Raw genomic sequence first — 23,235 nt, 5'->3', positions numbered from 1 at the left:
CTGTTACTGTCACACTGCACTATTACTGTCACTCTCCACTGTTATTGTCACGCTGCACTGTTACTGTCATGCTGCACTGTTAGGCTAAGGTACCGCTCCCTCATTCAGCGCGCCCGCACTGCAGACAGACGGGGCGCTGACAGACACAGACCGCGATATGCGGTCTGTAGGGAGCCGGAGAGGGAGGGGGCGGGAGTGGGAGGGAGGTGGGCGGGCTCCGATTGTGGTGCCGTCCACCCCCCCACACACATACATATACACACACACACACACACTTTAATAACACGCAGCTCCTTCCCTGCTCCCCGCCCAAGGCGCCTCCCACCTAGCTCCTTCCCTCCCCTCCTCCCCATTGGCTGACTCGCGTACCACGTGACGCGTCAACGCCGAAATTCACAAGATTCTTGCAGTATCGGCCAGCTGACGCGTCACAGTACGTAGTCCGCCCTGCCGGAAGGAGGCAGCGGGGGCAGGGACCACTCGGGCAAGGGTCTGGTGGTTCGCGGCAGCGCGGCCGCGCCCCACCGGCCGCAGCGGGTTCGCAGCCTTACTTGTCATGCAGCACTGTTACTGTCATGCTGCACTGTTACTTTCATGCTGCACGGTTACTTTCATGCTGCAGTGTTACTTGTCATGCTGCACGGTTACTTTCATGCTGCAGTGTTACTTGTCATGCTGCAGTGTTACTTGTCATGCTGCACTGTTACTGTCACGCTGCACTGTTACTGTCACGCTGCACTGTTACTGTCACGCTGCACTGTTACTTTCATGCTGCACTATTACTTTCATGCTGCACTATCACTTTCATGCTGCAGTGTTACTTGTCACGCTGCACTGTTACTTGTCATGCTGCACTGTTACTTGTCATGCTGCATTGTTACTTGTCATGCTGCAATGTTGTGTTTTCTCCCAGAGTAATAGGGCTACAGTTAGTGTAACACATTAAATTAAGCTGTAATATATTTTTAATACTCAGCTAAATAGCGATGTTATATATATGACTTAAATACACAAATGCTATTTTCAAAGCAACATTACAAAATGAAAACAATGATATGATTTTGGAATAATTTTTGTTATTACGATATAACATATTATAACTGACAAGTTGAGACAACACTATTTTATATCATCCCTTAGATCTTATGTGCACAGAATATGTGCACATCGCCTAATTATTTATTGTAATACAACAGAAAGCTATTCCCACTGTTGACTAAAGTGTAAGCTTTCTTGCCAAATGAAACTTGCTTGATTTTGCTATTGATGATTACTGAATGTAATTACCTGTTACTTTACACAAGCGGTGATGGAAGAGCCTGTGTGCATTCTGCAGCTCATTGTGGTATTGTGGTATTGTGGTATTGTGGTATTGTGGTATTGTGGTGTAATGCCTCCTCCCCAGGGACTGAATATGGACAAACTCACTGAACCCACAGAAAAACCTGGAACATATCAGGGACCATTAAGTAAATAGCCCTCATTGAGTAATAAGAAGTTTGCAATTTAGTAGAAATGCGGCTTGTAAATGTGTACGTTGGGGTTAGGGATGTATTTATTATATTATTATTTTTGTGGCAGTGTACCTTCTCCAACTCACAATCAGGCTGTTTTTGTCATTGTATGTATCTACTGTATGTATGTCTTTATTTATATAGCGCCATTAATGTACATAGCGCTTCACAGTAGTAATACACAAGACAATCATATAAATAACAAATAATACAAATAACAGATCATGGGAATAAGTGCTTCAGACATAAAAGTAACATTAAGGAAGAGGGGTCCCTGCTCCGAGGAGCTTACAATCTAATTGGTAGGTAGGGGAACGTATAGAGACAGCAGGAGGGAGTTCTAGTAAGTGCGTCTGCAGGGGGCCAAGCTTTATGTATCATGTGTCCAGGATTATCCACAGTGCTATTCATATGCTTCTTTAAGCAAATGTGTCTTAAGGTGGGTCTTAAAAGTGGATAGAGAGGGTGCTAGTCGGGTATTGAGGGGAAGGGCATTCCAGAGGTGTGGGGCAGTCAGTGAGAAAGGTTTAAGGCGGGAGAGGGCTTTAGATACAAAGGGGGTGGAGAGAAGACATCCTTGAGCAGAAAAATTAGGGCTGAGATGTAAGGAGGGGCAGAAGAGTGTAAAGCTTTAAAAGTGAGGAGGAGAATTGCATGTGAGATGCGGGCTTTGATAGGAAGCCAGGAGAGGGATTTCAGCAGGGGAGACGCTGAGACAGATTTAGGAAAGAGTAGAGTGATTCTGGCAGCAGCGTTTAGGATATTTAGGATTTAGCGTCATTGTGAATTACTAACTGTGACCTTTCCCTGTGTACTTTAGTAATGGAAATGAACAGCAGATAGTTTTCTGTATGGAATGAGCAAGTAAAAATGGTATGTTTGCATATTGTGTGGTCTTGGAACACTAGACAATATTTTAACAACTGCACTTATTAATCAGAAAAAAACAAACCCTGTGTGTCTGAACATCTGCCTGTAGTTGGATAACACATAATAATTTAATGTTTCATGTCTGTTATATGCATTCCTTTTAGACTATAATTTTACAATATCTTATAAATTGCTTTGCATACACTGTACCCAAGTTAGAAAGCTGAAAGTGGGATAAATGAAACGTTGCTTCACATCGCTCTCACATGTGTCATAGATCTGAGCTCACGTGCTCGATGCTGCTACTGATACACCGTATGATCCTGGGTTTCATTGCTCCAAAGAATAATGTAGAGGCAAACATTCACGTTTAAAACGTATTGCCAGAATAAACCCAATGAAACGTTGTACAGAAGATAACATTCCCTTGTAGGATTTTGCTGTTCCAGTTGTTTTAAAATATGCGTAAACAAAACAATCTTGCCCATTAAAAGAAGGATTTCTAACAAAAGTTCCAAAATGATGACAGTCAGTTTGTGACACAAATGTTTTATTTAATATATGGAAACCCACTTTATGGATGCAGTGTGGTACAGTACATGTAGTGAAATTACATATAATCATGTCATTAAATAAAACTTTAAAAACTTGGACAATAACCACAACTTTTAATGTAATATATTGATACTCACCAGGGCACTCACTTACCCTATTGACTTAATGTAACTATGTTTTTGTAACCATGTATTATTTGTCATCATAACTCTGTGCCCAGGACATACCTGAAAACGAGAGGTAACTCTCACTGTATTACTTCCTGGTAATGTTATAGTGATAAAGTGAAAAAAAGGCGCAAACAGATAAAAGGGTAGTATACCCTTCACTATACTTAAAGTGAAAATAATAAACTCTTCTAATGAGTGAATAAGACAATCAAGTAACACAAAAAGTGAAAAAGTGATATAGAAATATAAAATATATACAATTTCACCCCCTGCACAGACCCACTGGAAGGGGTAGTCTTCACTCGTCCCCAATAGTTGCAATAGTAGACACGAAATCCAGGGGGAGCATAGGGAGGAAACACAAATAAAACAGATCTAAGTGCAGTGGAAATGGGAATAAGGAAAATGAGTTTCCAAAATCTTGGCTCCTGTAGGATGGCTACTTACAAGATGTAAGAGTCAAAACAGCAATGTTGACAATCAGTCAGTGGTAGATGTTAGTGTGGCAGTCATCAGGGTGGTTCCGGTACTCAGGAGGGTAAATCCCAGGTAAAAGAGAGAGAACAAACTTGCATAGCGCAGATCAACCAAGGTATAAGAAATATTTTATCTAGGTAAAAAATGCACTCACAATGTAAAGAATAAAATCGGGCATGTCACACCTAATAAGTGTATAAGAGGAGATCATCAGCCAGCCGGCTCACCATCCCGTGACTCTCCGTGCTTCTCCGTCTCTGCCTCTGCTCTACTGCGTCACCGCACGGCTCGGCGTCTGACGTCAGATCCGGTTTCGTCTATTGGTGGGGGCTGGACCTTCCGTGATCCCTCTCCAGACTGCTCCGCAAGAAAGACTTCCACTCAACGCGTTTCGCTACGTAATCACGTTTCGTCAGGCAGTGAGAGTTATATATATATATATATATATATATATACATATATAAAAAAAAAGAGAAAAAGCGCCCGATCCATGTGTAAAATCAGATAAAAAAGGTTTTACTTTGCCATGAACAGACGATTGCCAACTCACACTTTGTCAATGTAAAATGAGCATTTTTTGGGACCAGCCCATGCACCACGCCGACGTCCAAGTTCCTCAGTTGTGCTCTGTCTGCATACAATTGCTGCTTCTGTGAATCTGCTTAGCTGTTTGCCGGTGTCACCGTTAAAACCTCTTTCGGTCACCCGGATGGGCTTCCCGGTCTGCACTCGAGATATCACCAGTCACAGAAAGGGAGCTCCTGCACTGACGTCTTGACTCTGGCGTCTGGGCCAACTCGACCACCGTAGTTCCTGTACCACGTGACCCTACGCGTTTCATCCGTCTCAGCGGATTTCATCAGGGGATCAAACAGCTAAGCAGATTCACAGAAGCAGTTTTCAGAATCAGTTTTCAGAATCAGTTTTCAGAAAAGTAAGCAGAATTCACAATCGTCTGTTCATGGCAAATTAAAACCTTTTTTATCTGATTTTACACATGGATCGGGCGCTTTTGCTCTTCCATTTTTTTGATAGGTATCGTTGGGAGGTTGGTGAGCCCAAGAACAAAGCAGCCCGGACCATTTTTATCTTCTAAAAGGACATTCATGGACTATTAAGTATTGTGTTTTATTGCATATGTTTTGTTTTTTTTGTTTATGACACATTTTCAATACGATTTTTTGTTATTTTTCACATACTTTTTTATTCATCCATTATTCATTCAGTTCAAAACACATTTTTTAATTTTTTCTATTACACATTTTATTCATTCATGCAATTTGTATTTTTTATACATTCAAATTATATGCACATCCACTTGTTCCTGACCACTTTTTAATTAATCAATAATATTCATTGTTTAAACATCTGTGCTGGGTGTTCAATTTTGCTGGGTGGGGTTATAGTTGCAGCAATTTGGGTGTGTGTTGTCAAGGGCGCTGTCTGTGCTTTCCCCTGCTTATATATACATATATATACATATATATATATATATATATATATAGCATATAATACCTGAAAGGTAAAGAGACAAAGGCACTCAGAAGTTCAGTAATGAAAAAATGTATGAAAGTACACAAATACTTGCACAGAAAGTCCAATGTTTCGATCCCGGAGAGAGATCTTTATCCACCACCTTAGTCCTAGTGTATTTAAATGCTACAACAAGGAAATTAAGAGGAAATTAAGACTGCTCGATCATCTGGCGAAGACTTTGATATATTCCATAATAATTGTCCAGGTCGGAAGAGCTGCAGTCCCATTGGTAACATATTGAGCCATTTGAAAGCACACAAGTCTTTCCCCTGCAGCCACTTATTATAGGGCCATATTTACGGAGCCATGCTGGGTGGTGTGTTACGGAGCCATGCTGGGTGGTGTGTTACGGAGCCATGCTGGGTGGTGTGTTCCGGAGCCATGCTGGGTGGTGTGTTACGGAGCCATGCTGGGTGGTGTGTTACGAAGCCATGCTGGGTGGTGTGTTACGGAGCCATGCTGGGTGGTGTGTTCCGGAGCCATGCTGGGTGGTGTGTTACGGAGCCATGCTGGGTGGTGTGTTACGGAGCCATGCTGGGTGGTGTGTTACGGAGCCATGCTGGGTGGTATGTTACGGAGCCATGCTGGGTGGTGTGTTACGGAGCCATGCTGGGTGGTGTGTTACGGAGCCATGCTGGGTGGTGTGTTACGGAGCCATGCTGGGTGGTGTGTTACGGAGCCATGCTGGGTGGTGTGTTCCGGAGCCATGCTGGGTGGTGTGTTCCGGAGCCATGCTGGGTGGTGTGTTCCGGAGCCATGCTGGGTGGTGTGTTACGGAGCCATGCTGGGTGGTGTGTTACGGAGCCATGCTGGGTGGTGTGTTACGGAGCCATGCTGGGTGGTGTGTTCCGGAGCCATGCTGGGTGGTGTGTTACGGAGCCATGCTGGGTGGTGTGTTCCGGAGCCATGCTGGGTGGTGTGTTCCGGAGCCATGCTGGGTGATGTGTTCCGGAGCCATGCTGGGTGGTGTGTTCCGGAGCCATGCTGGGTGGTGTGTTACGGAGCCATGCTGGGTGGTGTGTTACGGAGCCATGCTGGGTGGTGTGTTACGGAGCCATGCTGGGTGGTGTGTTACGGAGCCATGCTGGGTGGTGTGTTCCGGAGCCATGCTGGGTGGTGTGTTCCGGAACCATGCTGGGTGGTGTGTTACGGAGCCATGCAGCTATGGAGCATAGGGCATGTTGTAACTGGAGAAAGATACAGAAATATCCGGCATGAATTGCCATTGACTTGAATAGCAGTTACCACGGGATTGAGATGCGACCCCCAGTATGTGTTTATATTCCCTATTAGGAGGTGTTTTTATTTCTTTGAGTGCGTAATGCCCGGTAGCATCAGAGTGCCACTGATCTGGCAGATCACACAATGTGATCTCTTGGGGTCCCCCCCAGCACGTGGTCCCCATGACATGAAAAGAATGTGATCTCCCCATAGAAAAGGGGCATTTCTAACATGACATATTGAGTTTCTCCAAAATGTGGGTGGTGGGGGGTGGGGGGGATACAGAAGAAAAGAGAAGAGGAGGGGGGGATATAGAAGAGGAGTGGGGATATAGAAGTGGGGAGGAGGGGGGGATATAGAAGAGGAGAGGAGGGGGGATATAGAAGAGGAGAGGAGGGGGGATATAGAAGAGAAGAGGAGGGGGGCTATAGAAGAGAAGAGGAGGGGGGTATGGAAGAGGAGAGGAGGGGGTATATAGAAGAGGAGAGGAGGGGGGATATAGAAGAGAAGAGGAGTGGGATATAGAAGAGGAGAGGAGGGGGGATATAGAAGAGGAGAGGAGGGGGGATATAGAAGAGGAGAGGAGGGGGATATAGAAGAGGAGAGGAGGGGGGATATAGAAGAGGAGAGGAGGGGGGATATAGAAGAGAAGAGGAGTGGGGGATATAGAAGAGGAGGGGGGATATAGAAGAGAAGAGGAGGGGGGATATAGAAGAGGAGAGGAGGGGGGATATAGAAGAGGAGAGGAGGGGGATATAGAAGAGGAGAGGAGGGGGGATATAGAAGAGGAGAGGAGGGGGGATATAGAAGAGAAGAGGAGTGGGGGATATAGAAGAGGAGGGGGGATATAGAAGAGAAGAGGAGGGGGATATAGAAAAGGAGAGGAGGGGGGATATAGAAGAGGAGAGGAGGGGGGATATAGAAGAGAAGAGGAGTGGGGGATATAGAAGAGAAGAGGAGGGGGGGATATAGAAGAGAAGAGGAGTGGGGGATATAGAAGAGAAGAGGAGGGGGGATATAGAAGAGAAGAGGAGGGGGGATATAGAAGAGGAGAGGGGGGGATATAGAAGAGAAGAGGAGGGGGGATATAGAAATGGGAGGAGGGGGGATATAGAAGAGGAGAGGGGGGATATAGAAGAGAAGAGGAGGGGGGATATAGAAGAGGGGAGGAGGGGGGATATAGAAGAGAAGAGGAGTGGGGGATATAGAAGAGGAGGGGGGGGTAGGAGTGATGCAACACTTCCGACGAGCAATTATACAGAGAAATATGTATACCATTTGTATCTTGGACCCTTCCCTTTTATACATTTTGGGTGAATCCCCACCCAGTGAATAAAGTACACATCCAACCCACCTGAGAGTTTCCAGTGATTGTTGTAATGTTTGTGGTGGTTATATAAGGATTGCAGAGTTTCCCAATACAGGGCCATGGAGAGGACCTGGGCCTATTGGAGAATATTGGTCTTGGTAAGAGGGGGACTCTCATAGATCAGCCAGGGCTGCCAGACCCACTGAAAATTTGAACAAGAGTCCCTTAGGATGCCTGTGAGCCTTTCCATTTTGTGGGAATACCATATTCTCGTTTTGATCTGTGTGAGAGATGGCAGATTTGGGCTCGTCCATAAGGCCCCTTTGGAGCAGCATGTTGCTGTCATTATATGGGTAATCAGTTTGTTTTGGTGTCTACCTACGTCCTCCAGAGGTCTATTCAGGAGACATGACCAGGGATCAAGGGGAAAGGGAAAGCCTTGCACTTTCAGCACTAGTCTATGTGTTTTTTTCCATACCTCTACCAACCCAGGAGATGACCCCCACATATGGAGGAACGTGTCCTCCTGGCCGCAGCCCTTATGGGCACATGGGGGATGTCCACAGGAACATCCTTGATAGATGCTCCAAAGTTAAATACCATCTGCATTTTCATTGGTTTCTGTACCGGTGAAACTCGTGGCTGCTGCCTCGAAAATTTCACCCCACATCCCAAGCTCTAAAACTTGGTTAAGGTCTGCCTGCCATTGTTATATAATGGGGAAATAATTTTCCGGTGAAGTGAGAAAAATTGAGGAATAGAGGGTCGATATTGTCCCTTTTTGAGTTGGGGTGTCGAGACATCATGTCTCAAAAAGACCTAGGGGAAGGGAGGCCCAATCGTTGGGCAAAACCCAAATCTTAATCAGGGCCTTGTGAATTCGCCAAGAGTGAAATGGAGGAGGGGCCAATAGGTCTGAGTATTACCTCCACTGGAGCATGATCAGACCACGTCATACTTTTAATGTTTGCTGACTGTATTTGGGTGACATGGGGGTCTGAAATAAAGATGTAATCTATTCTCGTATATAGTCTGTGAGGGTTTAAGTAAAATGTGATGTCCCAGGCCCTGGGGTTTATCTCCTGCCAGGTATCCACTAGGCCAAACACCTTTAAGTGTTTTATTAATTTCAAATGGTCATCTGGAGTCTCGGACAATTGGCTCTGTGACATGAGGGATGACCTTTCCATAGATCTATTGAGTGTGGTATTAAAGTTCCCACCCAGTATGATCTTGCCTTTTGCTAAATGTCCCAGCTTTTTGAAAAATGTGGTTACAAATCTATAGAGTTTGGTGTTGGGGGCAGACATTTGATATCATAACCTCTGTGCCATGTAATGAACCTGATACACTCCCCTGCCCGTCCGGCACCACCCTATTTAGGATGAAAGGGAACCTTTTGTGAAGGAGAATTGCCACGCATTTTTCTTTACTGGTGCCGAGGTCAGGAACACCTGCGGAAAGTTTTTATCATAAATTCGTTGGGGGTCAGATCATTTAAGGTGGGTTTCTCGCAGGAGAATAATGTTGTCAGCTGATTTCTTATCGTCTGTGAGGGCAATACACCTCTTTTTGTTATGATTTTTATTTTATGGCTTACCTGTGGATTGGTTCCTGTGCTTCCAGGTCGCTTGGATTTCGGTGAGTGGACATCTAATGGTGAGTAAACAAAAGAAAAGTTGATTATTTTTACTTTTACAGGTTTTTATGATTTTTCATTCATGTCTTTTATTTTTTCCGTCTCATTTAATGCCTGTGAATGTATCTATCTATATAATACATTCACGGACACTGAATGGGTGTATTGTATGTGAATTTTGAATGTAAATGCTTTGTATTTTATGCTGTATTATTGCCCCTGTATGTTATGTTTATCTATCTGTATGGATAGACATACAGGGATAATAATTGATTGTTTGGCTCATGTTTAGGTTCTTTTAATGTATGGCTAATGTATTTAGCAGCTTTATTTTGTCATTGTTGTGAATATTGTAATTTGTATTTAGGTAATGGCTTCTTTATGGTACTTAGATTAGAATGATGGTGGTTACTTTAAATTAGAATTGTTTTGGCAATGGTTTGGCTTTAGGAATTGAATAGGGAATTGTATAATTGATTTCTATTGTATTTTAATTGTTTTAGGAAATGGATTAATTGATTGATGCTAATTGTATTTATGTTGGTTAGTTTCTATTTGATTTTCATGATGGCATTGGTGGTTAGGGGACATTGTTCATAGTGTATTTTATTGTTACATATATTTTGCATAGTGTTACATGATGCACAGATTAATTGCATCATGTACACACTCAATGCAATTGTGTGACATTTCATAGACATTTGTGGAGCTGCTGATTTGTTGCCTTATATTTACAATAGATGCTGGATTTATTGTAACATGCAATGTGGTGATTTTAAGATTAAAAATTCATGTTTTGATTTGTGCATGTTTTATGTGTTTCATAATGGGCAAATAATATATGATCCATATCTGGATAATACTTATTTTGCACATTATTGTACTGTATGTGTTGGGGGTGTTGGGGGGTGTATTGGCCCCAAGGGTATGTGGGTAGGCCTCCCTTGTGGGTAGTGGGTGAGGGTGGTTAGGCCTCACGGGGTGGGGGGTTAGTGTGGGATGGTATGTAAGCCTCCCGAGTGGTGGGTTAGGGTGGGTTAACCCCTTAATAACTGTAGCGGTTAATAACCGCTATGGTGATTAAGGGGTTAGGGGACATTACATTGGCTATTGTGATTGTTGTGCATGTTTTGCAGCACCGGAGGGGCATGGGCAGAATGAAGATGAGGATGAAGGCGGCCTTCATCGTGGGTGCCTGTAAAACTTAAGTGTAAAATGTTTTTACTGTATTTATTGTCATTTATATGTATTTAAAATGGGCAAATGCATTATTATCCATATGTGGATAATAGTAATTTTGCCCATTACAGTACTGTATGTGTTAGGGGGCGGGGGGGATGTGCGTTGTTTATTGGGGACAATTGTCCCCAATAAACATGCTAATGTGCCTTAACCCCTTCATTGCCTTAGCGGCTATCCGCTAAGGTAATGAAGCTGCATTAATGCATTTTTATTAATAGTGTGCGGGAGCAGGGGGTCCCCTGAACTGAACTGCATTGATTTCTGCCTCAGAGACCCCCTGCTTCCCGAGTTACAGGCCCCGGTTTGGGGCATCGGTGCCAGTGCGGACGCCATCTTTATAGAGCCCATGTCGCGTCTTGGACGCTACAAAGATGGCGGCGGCACTGGCACCCGATGCCCTGTAACTCGGGAAGCAGGGGATCTCTGAGGCAGAAAGCAATGCGGTTCAGCTAAGGGGACCCCCTGCTCCCGCACACTATTATTAAAAATACATTAAAGCAGCTTCATTACTGTATAGCCGCTACGGTGATGAATTATTGTTTATTGTTATGTGTGTTTTAATACTAGTGTAGATGTGCAGGGGGTCTCCTGAGCTGAACCGCATTGGTTTCAGGTCCGAGGATCCCCTACTTCAGGAGATATAGGCACCTTTATGGGGTGCCGGTATCCCCTGCAGAATGTAAATAACCTGGTCACGTGACGCGGGAGCTTTAAACTGCAGGGGATACCGGCACCCCATAACAGGGCCTGTAACTCCTGAAGTAGGGGGTCCTCGGACCTGAAACCAATGCGGTTCAGCTCCGGAGACCCCCTGCTCATGTTCACTATTATTAAAATATATTTATTTAGTGTACAATCGCCTGTAACAGTCTTGCATGGAGATGGCAAATCTCCATGCAAATGTTACATGCAGCTTTTTTTTCTATCAGCTAGCGAACGGAAAGGTTTAGAACGCTAGCAGGGGGGAAAAAAGCAACACGTACGCTGTGGCTGTTTTGAGCTATTTTGAGCAGGTACGTTAAAAAATGGCCTCAAGGCCTTAGTGCATCGCGTCCCCGGCTTCACTTTTTAAGAACCTGCTTTTTGGCCAAATCAGAACGCAAAGCCATTGAGCTTAGTGCATAGCCCCCTATAGGTTGTAAACGGACAATGTCTGCATTGTCAAATGTCTGTGCAATGGTTCGGGTCAGCAAGCCCAATGTCCTGGCTGGACACTCAGGATGCTTTTACCTCACTCCCAACAGGTCTCTGGTTAATTCCAGGAAGGAGTGATGTGGAACCGTCAGCCTTCTTTTTCTAGCTGGGACCATGAACGGGGTTGATGTTTGTCTGTGCATCTCCTTTCTGGCACTCTATGCCACTCCGGCGCCGAGGCCAGCTGAGGCCTAGGGACTGTTGGCCATGTGGGGGATCGATCGCCAGGCTTTCCAGGAACCTCCATCGGTAACGGACTCCCTTGTCCTGAAGTAGCTTGGTCACTGGTCTCGGGGTTCTTCTCTGGGCCAGTGTGGCTTGGGCTATGTTCTGGAACACCTGAAGGGGCATATTTTCAAATGTGTGGGATCGTTCATCACAGGTGGCACGTAGGAGGGCCTCTTTAGTTTTGTAAAAGTGTAGCCTGAGAACCACATCTCTGGCTGTATGGTCCAGTGGGGGTTTTGGGCAGAGAGCCCGGTGGAACCTGTCCATCTACAGTTGCTCCGGAAGCAGCTTCGACAGGAGGACCCGGACCCATCGCCCCAAGAAGTCATCCAGGTCCACTACTGACTCCGCAATATTCCAAATCCATAGGTTGTTTTGCCTTGCCCGGTTGTCTGTGTCCTCTTGCTGGGTGGCCATTTTCTCCATTCAGGTTTGCAGGACCTGGACCTTGGCCTCTGTGGACTGCAGGGCCTCTGCTGTGGCATCCATCTTTTCTTCTTACTGATTTGTGTGGGATCCCAAGGCGGTTATATCCTGCAGGATTCCTGTGAGTGCCAACTGCATCTCCATCTGGACAATATTTTGGAGCCTAGTGCATATGTCCTCAATGTCCTGCTTGGTGGGGTAAAGCGGAATCTCCTACAGGTCTGACTCAGATCCCGACCTCTCATTTTGTGTGCCATGTGGTGAGCCTCCGCCATCTTGAGACGCTGCCGGGAGATCCTTCCTGTTAAAGTATTAATGCGCCTCTTGCTGCAGGTTTATTTTGTTTTGTGGGCATCTGGGACATCAGGGTGGGTTCCGATGGCCTGGATTGTGTTTTTGGGATATGATTTGGGATCCTAGATCAAATCAATTCCGCCGCTCTGCCCGCCTCAGCCCGGAGCCCGTCTCTCAGGCGTCCATCACAGTCCGTGCTTCACATGCGTCTTTATAGTATTCCTTTTTTAACTTGTGTCAAAATAAATTCTCCAACTGGCACGTGCTATGTGGGGAGCGTTCATCGCGTAGCATAAAGCAGAGGGTCTCCACTCCAGCCTTCAAGACCACCCCGACAGGTCAGGTTTTAGGTCAAAGACTGAGCCACTGATTGAGCAATCTGTGCTGAAGCAGGATTATCCTTAAAACCTTACCTGTTGGGGTGGGCGGGGGGCCTGAGGACTGGACTCTCTGGCCTAATGATACAATGAAGGATATAACTGAATAAGAACGCTGCTTGTCAGTTACATTGTGAGTTTGCCCATTCTGACCATATATCCCGTGAACAATGAACCAAATACTTGAGATAAAAACTAGGAACATGCTCTAAACAGAATGCATGTAGTATGTAGCTAGCATGTAGCATGACACGTCACATACAGTAGAGGCAACGTTTATTCTAACATTTGCTGTAAACTAGCCGGGTTACATTCTGGGTATGTGCAAGGTATGTGCTGGGTGTGTGCTGGGTATGTGCTGGGTATGTGCTGGGTGTGTGCTGGGTATGTGCTGGGTATGTTCTGGGCTAGTTTGAGGCACGTTTAAGGCATTTCTGCATTGACTAACGACCCATAGGATTAACACAGCAGGGATCCCTGGCAGTCCAATTCAGTTTGAATGGGACTGCCAGGGACCCCCGCTGTTAATCTGATAGGCCATTAATCAATGCAGAAATGCTAGGGCTAGTTTAAGGAAAGTTTAAGGCATGTATTCAGAATGTACCTGGGTGTACCTGGGTCTTTTGGGGAATTGCCACTGGTTTTTGTTAGAATAAGAGTTGCCTCTACTGTACCAGTTACCCTCTTCTGAAACCTAGAACACATTGCAAAGCAAGGCAGGTCCATTTGGCAATGAAGGAGTTAAACAGAGGGGGAAAAGTAACTTTTTATTCTGAAGATGAACGGAGAATGAGGTTATCTGGAGAAAGAGAAATATTTTTCCTCACTGTTTATTTCTGAGGTTTCTCTTTATGGAAACATCCAGTCAAAATAGTGTAAAACTTTGGCAAAGCAAATATATAATCAGGGCTTTGGAGACAGCAATAATGTTTAAAAAAAGCAATCTACCATACTAACGGAATCTGGTATCAATTTGAAATGGAGTATAGTGCCTTTTCTAAAATATGAAAATATTACAAATGAACCAAATATGAAATTCCATCTGGTTACGACAGACATTTCCTTGAACTCTTGTTTATTACTTTTCTTTTCAACCAACCCTTAATAACTGTTATTGACATACCTAATATTTCTTTCCCTATACCAGAGCTGCCTGAGTCCAGTTACTGTAACTTCAATATACAACGGAATGTTTGTACAAGTGATATTAAAATATATATATGGGGGAAATCGAATCAGCCAGCAAACCAGATTAATATGACATCCTGAATCTGGAGATATTGATGGTTTCAGATTGTTATTTTACGTCACTTAATGTTACTTTGCAGCACTAATGTTTTTATGCAATTTGCTGTAAATTATGTTAGATTTTGAAAAATGTTATGAGTTGTCAGAAACCTTTTGTCTTTATGCCCATTCTCTCAATGTAGGGCCATCAATATGTGTAAGCGTGATTGGTGAAATAAATCATCTGTGTTTGACTCTCCAAACAAAGATATTTTATATGTTTTAATTCTATACACTGCTGCCCCAAACAAATAGTTTTAAAGCTAGCGTTTAAAAAAGCTCCTTAGAATGTTTAAAACTGAGACTGTAATGAAATGTATTAATGTTTCAATGAAGCATACAACCATTTATAGGCATAACATTTGTTCACCAAGAAGAGAGATTTATTTTCTTTTACTTTTGATTACACATTATTAAATGTACCCTGCTGGAGTCAGCTTTCTTGTTTGAGGTTATAAAATGAGGTATTGTATGTTGGATAGGTCTGCAAAGCTTTCACCAAGTTTGCGAACCATACAAAATTGGCCCTTTTTATTCACGAAAGAAATGTGCGTCTCAGAGTTCTCAAGCGATTCCCCAACCATCAATTCAATGGGCATTTTCATTGTATTTAACAATGTGAACTCCCGTCCAGACCCTAAAATAGGACTTCAGCTCTCTCTGATGATGTCAGGTAGCATCATTAAACAAAACCGAAATGCACATTGACTTAATGCGCGGCAAATAGCTTGTGAAGTGTGACTGAGCCGGTATTTATTGGTGAGACAGGTAGTTGATGGTAACAACGGACGACAACTGAGAATTGTTTAGCCCGTCAAAGTTCTGCAAACTGGTTTGGCAGAAATGGAATTTGGACAAAAACGGTTAAAAAGTTTGCGAAGACATTTTGAAAAATGTGTCACATGTGAAACGTACGTTCTAGAACAAATGAATTGTAGGTAGGAGGAGCTACAATACCATACTGCTTAGGTGGTAATTGGCATAATTGACCAAAAATGTTATTATATCAATGTCCGTTATGGCTACTGGGTATTTGAAGTGAAACTTCTTTGTGGCACCTAGTCAATTTTGATGGAACAAAACTCCTTCATGGAGACGAAAATGTGAAACGGAAATGACGTCACGCTCCTAAAGGCCGCTGCTCCCCCCACATGCCCGCTGTCAGATGCCGCGCATGTGCAGTAGTGATGGCACCGCTGACGGACGCCACGCATGCGCAGAAGCGGCTGGCATTGCTCGCGCATACTGCGCATCTGCAGCAGCGAACACCGCCTCAACTTCAACAAGTCACACAGACACAGACACATACACACACACACACATATTCACACACACAAACACACACATATTCACACACACAAACACACACATATTCACACACACACAGACACACACATATTCACACACACACACAGACACACATATATTCACACACACACACGGAATTTACAGTTATGCGCAGAAATAAAATTACGTTCAAAATAATCTCAAAAAAATTATCTCAAAATAATCCCAAAAATAAAAATGGCTAAGAATAACACAGAAAGAGTGCGTGAGTATCGTGCTCGTACTAGGGCTACGAAAACATCAAAACAAACACCAATAAGTAAATAAAAATTCAATTTAACTCTCAACACCAATCCAGCCATACAGTACAAACTACAACATCTGGATCCACTATTAATGCGGTTTTTCAATGACATTTACATAGTTTACAATCAACAATATATTTATCTTACTTCAATTATCATAAGTCGATTATTTCATGTATTAAAAATAAAACTATACAATTGTAACATCTAAAAATGATTCCATTTTATTACAAACATCTATAACAACATCTAATATTATTGTTACTTTATATGTTGCTGACAACACACACAGAAGTTTCACTTACTATGCGCGTGCACAACACACACAGCTTTTTATGTCCTGATATGTAAAACCATAGAATTCAAAGAGTGTGTGTGGTGTGTGTGGTGTGTGTGTGCTGTATACACACACGAAAAGATATCTAAAGAGGAGCACACAGGTACTGTATACCGACAAAATAATTTATTAATTATATAAAAACAGGGGAGAATGATAAAACGGAGGGGGGCTCCAACCAGCCTTCTCAAATCACAGAGGGGACAGCAACAAACAGTACGTTCTTTCATGTGCAAACTCCACTCCCAGAAGACAGTTGTCAAAATGCGTTGGAGCGGGAGTTTTGGCTGGGGGACCCCTTTCTTCTCACCATGCTTCAGGGACCGTGTTTCTGTATCAATTGATCATTTTGGTGATGTATCAAGGACTGTGTTCTTCGCCTGAACTGACCTTTTTTTTTTTTTAAAGGATCCAATTACCAGAGCTGAATCTCCAAAGCTCTTGTCTTTTATTCGGGTTTTGGTGTTCTCGGTTTTGACACACAGAATTAATCTTCACTTGGCGCTTAACGTGTAAATGTATATGTAGTATAATTAGGTTCACCCTACTGCAAAATGTCTTGTAATTTCGTATTCACTGCATTTGATCAAAATAGAACATCAATTCAGAGGCGACAGTGGGCGGAATTTATCAAATCCCGATCGGCACTATCACGGCTGAATCGCCAGTACCAGCCATTAAAGTAAATTAAAGCATTTATTGCCAACTCGGGTGCGATAGTGCAGAATGCGCGTTGGTGGCTCCCGGATAATGTATTGTGTAATCCCGGGCATGCTGGGGAATTGTGTAATCTTCCCCACTGTGCTAGAAACATTGTAACCCAAGTGAACGTGTTAAAATGTGGCAAGTACAGTGCCATATGTATGTAACTATATCTTTATTTATACAGCGCTTCCCAGCAGTATTTATGCATAACTTTGTTTCTCTGATGTTGGCGTTTACAATAGTTCATTTAAATAACCCATACTGTATTTATCACTTATTTGTTCATAGTGACCAAGGCACAGCCCTTTTAACATACAATATAGCAGAGGGCTTTAAGACACCCATTTGTAATCATGGTGTGACTGTTCAGCTCTCCTACACGACCCTACAGTACATTACTGACCCTGTGTCTCTTCCCCTTAAATTGGGCCCTGCACAAAGACACAATGATTCTGATATGAGCTAATGGTAATACAAAGACCCAGCTGACTCCAGCAGCATATGTGCTCCTATTACTTACCAATCATGCTAAACGTACCTTTTATTTCGCCGGTAGGGGCACAGATCTTGATGTCAGTAGGGGGTCTGCAAATTTGCTTTGCTACAAATACTCATTTTACCCAAATATGAAAATAATGAAAACCACATGTTCCCCTAAATCCACCATGCTATTGAGAACACATTTACCCATTTGAAAAACTTTGACCTAGTTTTTCTGTTCAAAAAGGTTAAACATATCTTAAAGCATTTAATAAATATGATTGCTATAAATGCAGCCTCAAGTTTATTGCTCATTTTCCAAGTCCCTGTCAACCAGATGTCTCTTGCAATGTAAAACAACAGAAATACATAAGAAATAATAAATTCGTACATCACCTATGTGTGCATGAGCCAGTGAAACATTCAATGAAAATGTGAACTTGCTGGAAAACATAGAGCACAAAATCCTCTAAATATTATTTACAATGATTGAGAGGCTTTTGATTTGGAAGTGTATTCTCTTAAGCTAAGTGCTCCGCCATACCATTTAGAAAATTCAATTGTTTCATTTAAAAATGTTCGCTGTCCAAAATTCTATGAAACCCTAATGTCTCCGTAGAAACACGTGGTATTAAACTGCTTACTGGGCGCCAAATGTAAAAAAAAAAATCTAATTTTACTAAGTAATTTCCTGATATTGTCTATCTACAAAGTAAGGAAAGAAATGATAATATTCAGAAGCATGAAATCTACTATTGATCTGGATCATATAGGAGGTGCCTATGCACCAAGCATCACCACATGTCAACCCCAATTGTGCTCGTGTGCGCCTCTGTTCTACGCTCAAACCGCGCCATCCGGTCAGCTTCGTCCCCAGATATATTATTTGTTTTGGCACACACGTACAGGAATAATATGTACTAAAACGGAACATTTCTGTGCGTCATAATCGGAACGTTAAAAGGAATCTCAATAGGGTTAGTGCGGATGTTTCATTTTATATATATATATATATATATATATAATACATTTTGTGTTTATTTTCACAGTATGATTATTATAAATAATACTACAGGTGGTCCTCGCTTATCCGACGTAATGCGTCCTGCAAAACGCCGGGTAACGGACCGTCAGATTGCGGGTCCATGTTAATCGGCGGTAGTGACCGTTGGATAAGCGGTTCCGATGTCGGATAACGCGTCCATCGAACTGCATTACGCGGTTTCGGATAAGGCGTTCAATGGAAAGCGCACCGTCGGACCCCGAGGACCACCTGTACATGGAAATGTATACTTACTAATACTAGTGTAGCCTAGTGCCCCTGGCTATGTGTTTCCCGGCCCTGACATGTAGGTCCTGGTAAGTGCAGGCAGTGTCAGTTAAATCCCTCCACATGGCCAGGGTGTGAGTCCGCTGGCACACTAGCAATATTGTTGCTATAGCCAGGTGCAGGCTGGATAGCAATTGGGAGCGTCATGCCGCTTGGGGGGGGGGGGAGAGTGTAAGGTGTCACATGTAGTATGGTGTGACACCGGTACCTCCTCTAACACTGGCACCTCCTCTAACACCTGCCCAGTTTGGGGCAGCGTCACTAACCCCTCCTCAGGTATATAAGAGGCTCCTAACCCAAATTTAGAGGAGAACGATTCCAGGATGTAGTCTTCTCCCCAGTGAGTGAGGCGGGGTTCTGAATTACCCCATCAGGGGGTAAGGGGGTGGCGACTAGCCTCATGTACCTCAACGGCCTCGGGGTGACTAGTCAGGGAATGACAGCAATGCAATATGCGAGGGAAGATATGATATGGTGGTCGTGTAAGAAGTCCCTCGCTTGCAAGAGATGGAATCGGGTCCTGGCCCGCCAAATAAAAGGTGAACGGTTCCACTTCTCTGTGTCATTACTTAAACCGGGGGTTCCTGTAGGGAATACCATCTGCCTACAGCAGCTACCCTACAGGATGGAGGCGCTGCACCGAAGAAGTACCGATCTGTCCCGTTGCTATTCCCACTAACAGCGGAGACTCAGGCTTCCTGGCCTACAACAGGTGAGCTACTCAGCACCAGAGTACACGTAACATGGTAGATTTCGCTTAGGGGAGGGGGGAAAGGGTGTTATACTAGTTATAAATAATATTACACGAAAATGTATGTTACTAATACTAGTTATAAATAATATTACACAAAAAATGTATGTTACTAATACTAGTTATAAATAATATTACATGAAAATGTATAGTTACTAATACTAGTTATAAATAATATTACACGAAAATGTATAGTTACTAATACTAGTTATAAATAATATTACACGAAAATGTATAGTTACTAATACTAGTTATAAATAATATTACACGAAAATGTATAGTTACTAATACTAGTTATAAATAATATTACACGAAAATGTATAGTTACTAATACTAGTTATAAATAATATTACACGAAAATGTATAGTTACTAATACTAGTTATAAATAATATTACACGAAAATGTATAGTTACTAATACTAGTTATAAATAATATTACACGAAAATGTATAGTTACTAATACTAGTTATAAATAATATTACACGAAAATGTATAGTTACTAATACTAGTTATAAATAATATTACACGAAAATGTATAGTTACTAATACTAGTTATAAATAATATTACACGAAAATGTATAGTTACTAATACTAGTGTAGCACTGCTTCGCCTCCGGGGAGATTTTGCCTAAGCTACAGGTATGTGTGGTGCTGGTTACCTGTGACGGTCCAAGAGAGATGAGCTTCCGCGATGTTGTGGGGAACAGGACAGGCTTTAGGTGATCCTCAGCTTCTTTTCATTTGGTTACAGCGCCTCCAGTCCCAGTAGGCTACAGCAGAGCTGCAGACACTGACATGTATAGTTACTAATACTAGTTATAAATAATATAGCCTGGGTCCCCCTCATCCCCTGTTTGTCCCCTTACCTTTCCATCGGAGTATAGCAGCAAGGGAACTGCAAGTTCCAACACACCCAGGGGCTGCAGTCCACATGTTGCCAGGCAACCAATAGGGCTGAGAGATTCTGACAGTAGGGAGTGAGGCAGTTAGTCAGGAGTCAGTTTGTCAGTCAGTCAGGAGTCAGTTTGTCAGTTAGTCAGGAGTCAGTTTGTCAGTTAGTCAGGAGTCAGTTTGTCAGTTAGTCAGGAGTCAGTTTGTCAGTCAGTCAGGAGTCAGTTTGTCAGTCAGTCAGGAGTCAGTTTGTCAGTCAGTCAGGAGTCAGTTTGTCAGTCAGTCAGGAGTCAGTTTGTCAGTCAGTCAGGAGTCAGTTTGTCAGTCAGTCAGGAGTCAGTTTGTCAGTCAGTCAGGAGTCAGTTTGTCAGTTAGTCAGGAGTCAGTTTGTCAGTCAGTCAGGAGTCAGTTTGTCAGTCAGTCAGGAGTCAGTTTGTCAGTTAGTCAGGAGTCAGTTTGTCAGTCAGTCAGGAGTCAGTTTGTCAGTCAGTCAGGAGTCAGTTTGTCAGTTAGTCAGGAGTCAGTTTGTCAGTTAGTCAGGAGTCAGTTTGTCAGTTAGTCAGGAGTCAGTTTGTCAGTTAGTCAGGAGTCAGTTTGTCAGTTAGTCAGGAGTCAGTTTGTCAGTTAGTCAGGAGTCAGTTTGTCAGTCAGTCAGGAGTCAGTTTGTCAGTTAGTCAGTTTGTCAGTTAGTCAGGAGTCAGTTTGTCAGTTAGTCAGGAGTCAGTTTGTCAGTCAGTCAGGAGTCAGTTTGTCAGTTAGTCAGTTTGTCAGTTAGTCAGGAGTCAGTTTGTCAGTTACTCAGGAGTCAGTTTGTCAGTTAGTCAGGAGTCAGTTTTTGAGTTGGAGCCAGGGCAGACAAGGGAAAGGGAGGGTCTGGGTGTCAGTGGCACTCAGACTAGGCTAGAACCTCCCCTTAGGTCCCAGATAGGTCCCAATCACATGAAGCGGGTGACTACTGCATGGATGGGCCCTTAGATAGGGACTCTTACCCATTTTACTATAGTGTCAGGGACACAAGGAAGACGCTGTGCGGTGATCGCGGTCTGTGGTCTGGGACCAGACCACCGCGGCGTTAACAAAGACTCTTAAAGGTGAGACCCTTCTACCGGAGTCCACCCAATGCAGAGGCGGACGCCATCGCAGAGGACCACATCGCTGTATCAGACGGATCCTCATTTCTAAGTCGGCCACACCGAGTACTGGAGTACTCGGCAGGTACCTCAACAAGTGCACCAACAGTTCATGGGAGAGTGCTACTCCTTGCACTTTTGGGTGGGCTGGGCACTGGGGAAGGGACAGCAGGGTATTGGTGCCTAGCACCCAAAGTACATTTGGGACACTCACTGGTGGTACTGGGCGGGGTGTTCATTATACTGTGATGTGGTGTTATGTTATGTTGCACAGTTGTTGTTATAAGTTACTGTTCAGTAAATACTGTTACATACACCCTTGTGTGCAATTACTGACTGTATAGTCTTGGGAGGGGCTATCTCACTGTGTGAGGATCCTTCCCTGGTGGAGGCGCTGTTAGTATATTCATTACACACACCCCAGGCTCCCAGTGGCGGAGGATCAGGCCTCCTGTTTGCCACTCAGGTAATTGCACCACACGTGGTCACCCTAGAGAAAGGGGGAAAGGGGGCTACAATAATATTACACTGAAATGTATAGTTACTAATACTAGTTATAAATAATTGTAACCCATGTTCCCCCCCCCCTCCCCGGTCGCAGATTGGACCTCTAGGGTGGAGTGAGGGCTGGCTACATGCTTGTTGGTGGTGCATACCTGTGAGGAACAGGAGGGCCTGAGTCTCCCACGTTGGTATTGGGGATAACAGGGACAGGCTTCTGGGGTATATGCCTTCATCTTTAGTGGTGGTGGTGCAGCGCCTCCATCTCTGGCGAAAACCTAAGGAATAGGCTGGAATCCTCCCAGAGAAGCCCTGGTCCCAGGGCGAGAGATTCCAATCTCACACACAGTCTCTTTTGTATAAAACAGCAATGTCTCTTTATTATCCTTACAACAGCACACAGAAGCAGTTCATGCACAGCAGCAGTCCATATGCAGTGTACAGAATGTTGACCTCCTCTCCTTTTCCTCCAAGCTGTATCCCTGCAGGATGGGCTGTATGGGGTTCCAATATCCCCCCGACACTCACCCCTAGGGTATACCCTCTGGGTGAGGCAAGATTCCCCCCTCACCCCTTGAGCAGGGTGAGGGGCATTGGTCCACAGCACTACAGTGCTATCAGCTCTACTAACGGTGCTGAGCGTCTCCTCTCCTGTCTCCTTCAAACTCCCAAACCATATTCTCTCTCTGCTCCCAGGACAGAACTACTTGTCACTTACAGGAACAGGCAGAACTAACTTTAGACAGCCCCACCCCTCATGATGTCAGCAGGACCTCCCCTCTGTCTCAGGCCTGCAGACAGAGTCAGGGGCCTGCCTCTATCACTCAAGGCAGGGCTTGACGTGGGGGAAAAACCCATGATAACTACTGGCGGCCTGCCCTTAACAGGACTTACACCAGTAGGAGAAAGATATATAGCCCCCATTTCTTACCGGGGCTACATAATATTACACTGAAATGTATAGTTACTAATTAATGCTATTTATAAATAATATTACACTGAAATGTATAGTCACTAATACTAGTGTTCATTTAAATTGTATCAGTCAGATATTTAACATGCGTCAAACTTTTATTTCAAATAACAAATAATGTGTCTTATATACGAGGTTTTCATATACTGTACAGTAAACACATTTTAAGGTTTACAACAAAAGACAGGGGTGCCAAATGCTGCATC

The 23,235-nt window shown here is 43.7% G+C and overlaps 1 long non-coding RNA gene across 1 annotated transcript; it reads right to left on the bottom strand.

Moving 5' to 3' along the window:
* Positions 1 to 9,048: 9,048 nt before the first annotated feature.
* On the bottom strand, positions 9,049 to 20,407 carry LOC142483380 (uncharacterized). Its single transcript, XR_012797333.1, has 3 exons — positions 20,194 to 20,407; positions 9,253 to 9,305; positions 9,049 to 9,106 (listed from the first exon to the last, which is right to left on the bottom strand). It is a non-coding gene; the product is annotated as an uncharacterized LOC142483380 (long non-coding RNA).
* Between the last annotated feature and the right edge of the window lie 2,828 nt (positions 20,408 to 23,235).

The sequence above is a fragment of the Ascaphus truei genome, unplaced genomic scaffold, assembly GCF_040206685.1.
Source record: "Ascaphus truei isolate aAscTru1 unplaced genomic scaffold, aAscTru1.hap1 HAP1_SCAFFOLD_3242, whole genome shotgun sequence".
Classification (NCBI taxonomy): Eukaryota; Metazoa; Chordata; class Amphibia; order Anura; family Ascaphidae; genus Ascaphus; species Ascaphus truei.
Note: the sequence above shows the minus strand (reverse complement) of the source record. Positions and strands in the feature narration are given on the sequence as shown.